The sequence below is a fragment of the Protomyctophum parallelum genome (assembly GCF_964188405.1).
Source record: "Protomyctophum parallelum genome assembly, chromosome: 1".
In the NCBI taxonomy this organism is placed as follows: Eukaryota; Metazoa; Chordata; class Actinopteri; order Myctophiformes; family Myctophidae; genus Protomyctophum; species Protomyctophum parallelum.
Window position 1 is genome coordinate 52,396,259 of NC_139697.1, and position 5,572 is coordinate 52,401,830.

General features: G+C 43.5%; 1 long non-coding RNA gene across 1 annotated transcript; it reads right to left on the reverse strand.

The window, feature by feature from the left end:
- Nucleotides 1-2,905: 2,905 nt before the first annotated feature.
- LOC310855855 lies at nt 2,906-4,105 on the reverse strand. Its single transcript, XR_014569032.1, has 3 exons — nt 4,056-4,105; nt 3,870-3,947; nt 2,906-3,683 (listed from the first exon to the last, which is right to left on the reverse strand). It is a non-coding gene; the product is annotated as an uncharacterized lncRNA (long non-coding RNA).
- Between the last annotated feature and the right edge of the window lie 1,467 nt (nt 4,106-5,572).

The following is a 5,572-nucleotide window of genomic DNA, read 5'->3' on the forward strand; positions in this document are numbered from 1 at the left end:
ATGGGCTAAATGCACGCACATACGCACATGCAGATCCGTGCACACACTACGCACGCACGCACGCACTACGCACGCACGCACGCACACACAGCGACACAAGGACAATGATCATTAACACCCCAGAACACACACCCTGTAAACATTATTATTGCATCTGGTCAACCAAATGTACCATATATTCCATGAGATGTCCTTACGTGACCCCCCCCCCCCCACCCCCCCCCCATGAGGAGATGTCCTTACATGACCCCCCCTCACCCCCCCCCCCATGAGGGGATGTCCTTATGTGACCCCCCCCCCCCATGTCCTTAGTGAGGGTGGGTGTACGTTTTGAACGAGGTGTCTCATGAATGATGATGTCATGACTGAGGGCCGTGCAGCGAACGAACGCCTCAAGGTTGGAAGCTATCGATCGGACCAGACCTTGATTGACTCAACGTCAATATAAACACATATTGGGACTTGAATCTTACGTTTTTAACCATAGAGTAATGTTTTTAACCCTGGCAAACAAGCTAAAAGTAACAGCATGCCGGTGCCGTCAATCGACTGTCGTAACTTTTAGCTGTTGTCATAATGGTTGCCATGCAACGGAAAATCCGACATGACAAGGTAAAATGCAGTCGGTTGTCAGTTTACCTTGCGTCACCAGGCTGTCAATAGATCATCTCAGTCGTTGCCTTGATGACATCTTCTTGGGACCGATTATTTTACCAGTAGCAATCAAAACAAGCCCAAATTGATTAAATCAATTACCAGCTGCATTATTATTATTATCTGTGGGTCTGCTCTGCTGCTGACGTTATGCCACTTTTGTGACCCTAAAGAATTCTGAGGCAACATGGCTGGAGACGAGGCAGCCAATCAGAACTGCTCGACTAGCCATTGACATGCAACGACAACTTTCAGCTGTTATATTGGTTAAAAATCAAAAAACATCCAAAGCTATCCTTCTGAATTCCTAGCACCCATGAAAGTTAAAATGCACTATAGAAACCAACCTTTTTACCAAAACAATCTAGGATAAATAGTGTTTTAACTATTGTTTGGGATTGAATAACAGATTACAGTGGAAACAAGCTCTATAGGCTTTAAATACCAATAGCATAACCTTTGACTGTACTGCCTGTATTATTGGAAATCTTGCAAATAATTCAATGCCTAATCTTGTTTACTATTTAAACCAGCTGATACTATACCCAAACTAAATTAGCATTAATGTTTCAATAATAATGTACAATAGCCTATCATCACAAATTTGTGCAGACAGTGTCGTCCACATTAGGAATACATGTATGTGAGTGAACTCTATTACTCCAACAGTCAAAATTGCCCAGAATTGTTAAGCCTTAACATTTAGGCATATCATTTATTTAATAAGTTATTAGACACTGGCTCCAGGCAGTTGGTGTCAAGTCAACTGCAAATAAATAAGTCAATGCATGAATAAATAAATAAATACTGAATAGATAAATACTGAAACATTGCACTGCCCAAAATGTTGTACAGTACAAACAGTAACACCACACAGACACAAACATTTTAACTCATTTTGGGCGGGAACCCCTTTTGGTGTTTTAAACATAGTTATAACTTAGCTATTTTTGAAGAATTGAGCACCCCTAATACAGAAACATGTCAGAAAACTGTCAGAATTTAGATGATTTTTTTAAATTTCGATGTCAGGCCTAAATGGGTTAATAACGCAACGGGAGGAACATGAGAACCCAGTGGAATGGTGGTAGTCATCACTCCTCCGACTGCTCATGGCGGAGGGCATCGTAGAAGCCGTGGAAATCTTTGGGCAACACCAGCTTCATTTCTTGCAGGTGTTTGAACTTTAGTGCCTTGATGATGCGCCTGGAACTGTACAGCGGGGCCACTGTGGTGACGTTGCTCTTCTTCCTCAGTGATGGGGACTCGTAGGGCTTCCAGGCATCCGAGTGGTTGATCTTGTACTCCATACTGCCATCCATGTTGTACCTAGGATGAACAGAAGTCATGAAGAGAGGGACAGAGACAAGGGAGAAAAGTCAAGTTTTAATTATTATTTTTTAAATGTAGGGATGTGCTGTAACGGCCGATAGTGATGTGTTTGCCGATTAATCTCCATTCACTAGTTTTTATTACACTATCTTTGAATAATGTTTATTGTTATTATTGTCACAGCTATGTACGTATGTCAGTATTCAAATACCTGATTGCTCGGTCATGCACGGTGGGATCCCCAGCGACCTTTCCCGGGCGGATGGATTTGCAGAGGTTCACAGAGCTGAAGTTTGTGAAGAATGTGTGGTCCACATACTTCACATGGTACGGCGTGGGATTGGAGCGAGCTTCCCGGATGGCAACAGCATACTCAGCCGGAACGCTGATGTCTCTGTTCCTCAGTCTTCTCTCAATCACACTATGCACAGAGTCGCACTCCATCTGTGTGTGACCTCTTTCTAGGAACTTCTGTGTCACCATCTTCTGTGTCTCAGTTGCAAACTTGAGGAGGGCATTGCTCAGGAGCATGTTCCGATTCTGGTAGCCACATCCATCACTCCACAGGATGTACTCTTCATACGAGGGATGTTCTTTGAGAAAGTGCACGATGCATGAAGCAAACTCGTTGGCAGAGACACCAGCTTCACCCTCGTGCCATAAGTAATTTGATGCATCATGTGAAGTCATGTCATAAACGGTGAAGTTATGGACACAGAGCTTGGTCTTGAAATAGAGGGATGAGGCTTGTAGCTTGGGGCAGAGCAGGAGCCCCTGTAGATCCATGCATGTCACCAAGGTCTTCTCACCTGCCTCTTCTTTGTCCTTCTGCTTCATGGCTCGTGCAGTGTCCTTTTTGGTGCAGTGCTCCTTCCACGCGGCAGCGTCAATGTTCCCAGCTTTGAATGCACAGCAAGTATCGCACTGGTCTTTCTTTGGGTGAAAAAGAGACAGATTTAAGTCCTTAAACATTCTGGTGAACACTTGCCTTGACAGAGCCTGGATGCCATTCTCTGCACTGGAATGAGTATACTCTGCATGGAGGTGATTGATGGACTTGAACACAGGCTCCAGGTACATCTTAGAGGATGAGGACCTACAGTAGTGTGAGGGAACTTTTGGAAGGTCCAGAAGGAAGGTCTTCAAGAACTCCACCTCCTCTCTCCTTACAGTCACCCTCTTCTTCTTATCTTCCTTTGTAGGACTTTTCCCTCTTCTTCCTATCCACTTCAAAAGAGACCACTGCTTCAAGCCTAGGGTTGACAGGAACATGCGCTGGCACACTCTGAGTCTTCTACCATCTACTACAAGGTGATAGAAAATGGTTGCCGACCTCCTGGATTTCTCTGATTCTGTCCTCCGTCGCTTTACACTGCTCACCTCTACCAATGACTTAACATAAATCTTCCTCTCACGCCAGTCTAATTCCTCCCAGAAGTACTTGAAGATCTCTTCTCGCTTCGACTCCTCTACTTCCCTGCAGTGCAGTTTAGTGGACTTGTGGCAGGCTGCAGACTGGCATGACACACCCATTTTTCTTTCCTCCTTTAACACAGACTCTCGATTCTTCCTCCCAAGATATGACTTGCCACTCATTCTCCTCCTCTTCTGGATGTTGCTCTTCCAGTTGTCTGGATTTCTCCTCTTCCTCCCCAGACCAGCATCACCACATGAGGAGTCCTCTTCCATCTCAGCTCCTAAATATGGTTACAAAAAAAATCAGACTGTTAAGTGTGCGAGTCTCTCTCCCTCTCTCTGTATGTGTGTGGAGCCCCTCGTGTGCATTTATGGATGTGTAGTTGAACGAAGCATAAATAGCCAACATGCACAATACCACATTACACACATGTGCATCAATGTGTCCATATTAATAATGATAATACCTTCATTTCCAGATTCAGATTCACCTGGAGAATCACCATTATGGTCAAGTTCAGGTGTCCAGGTTCGATCAAGTGGATCTGGGAAAGAAAGAGGAACAAAAACTGAATGCAATGTTGACATAATTCAGTGTTGCCAGCATTTTGCATTTCTTGCTCTGGCTAACTTAAGCCTAGTGTTCCACAAACCTTCTTCTCCCCCACTTGAGAAGTCGTCCTCAACTCCGTCTTCATCCTCCACATTTGAGTGATGCTCAACTTCTTCTCCTGAACAGAAAATAAATATTCAAGTGTGAGTGAGGGTCTCTCTCTCTCCCTCTTGAATGTATGTTTGTCTGTGAGAGACAAAATTCCAACTAGCTAACATGCAGCATTCACATCACCTCTGGCATTTTACATAAAGGCTAATAATACCAATCAAATGTTCCCTCTCTCTCATCATGCATTGCTTTGCGTTCACAATATTGCAAAGCATCACATGATGTATTGTGCATCATGTGTGTGTACAGAATAAGGCTCTAAATAAATAATAATAATACCTCTGGATTCATCAGCACCAGGAGAATTATCCAGCTCTAATTGAAGTGTCCATGATGAATCAAGCACATCTGATAAAACAAAAAATAAAGACGAACACAATGTACAATGAATGCAATTGCTCTTAATCCTCATTTTACCACAAACCTTACTTGGTGAGTCTTTGCACCGGTCAGCTAGGAAACACTGACCCCCCCCCAGCCATGACTAGCCCTGTGTGTGTGTGTGTGTGTGTGTGTGTGTGTGTGTGTGTGTGTGTGTGTGTGTGTGTGTGTGTGTGTGTGTCAAACCTTCCATCTCCCCTTCCCCAATTGATGAGTCTTCCACAGCTGCTTCTGAAGAAAAACAAGAAAACAAATGTGGTTAGCCCCCCCCCCCCCCCCCCCCGTGTGTGTGTGTGTGTGTGTGTGTGTGTGTGTGTGTGTGTGTGTGTGTGTGTGTGTGTGTGTGTGTGTGTGTGAGAGAGTGTGAGTGAGTGTGTCAAACCTTCCATCTCCCCAATTGATGAGTCCTCCATAGTCGCTTCTGAAGAAAATAAATGTGGTTGATCTCACATGAATGATATAAGTTGACATTATTGTGATGATATACAGCAGATATGTCCATTTATGTTTAAAAAAATGCCATTCTATCATGATTATTAGTGAAGACCTATGAAGATAGGTTGAAAAGTGGTCCTTTAAGGTAAATAACACATAATGTACATTGTAATGGGCAAAAACACACGACCTACCTTCATTTACAGATTTAACAGCAGACCCAGCACCTTCAGAATCCACTTGGTCACATACAAGTGCATCTTCTTGGAAAGATACAGTTTAAAATATTAGTACACTGAATAAATCAGCTATTTGTTGTCATTCATGATTTTTATTTCCAAATTAATTAATAAGTTGGCACCTCAACCTGATCATCTTGGGGGGGGGGGGGGGGATAAATAAAAAACATGTTAACATTACACTGAATACTACCTTCCTCGCTGCTTTCACTGCTCTCTGCAGCCTCTGCTTTATCATGTCTGCCCCTGACACACTTGACGTTAACTATGGCACACAGCTCCTCCATTGAATACATCATCGATGTGAAATATAATACTGAAAAGTAGATTACAGCGTTGAGGAAATCAGTGTCCATTAGCTCCGGAGCTAAAATAGGGGGTTGAGGTCCCA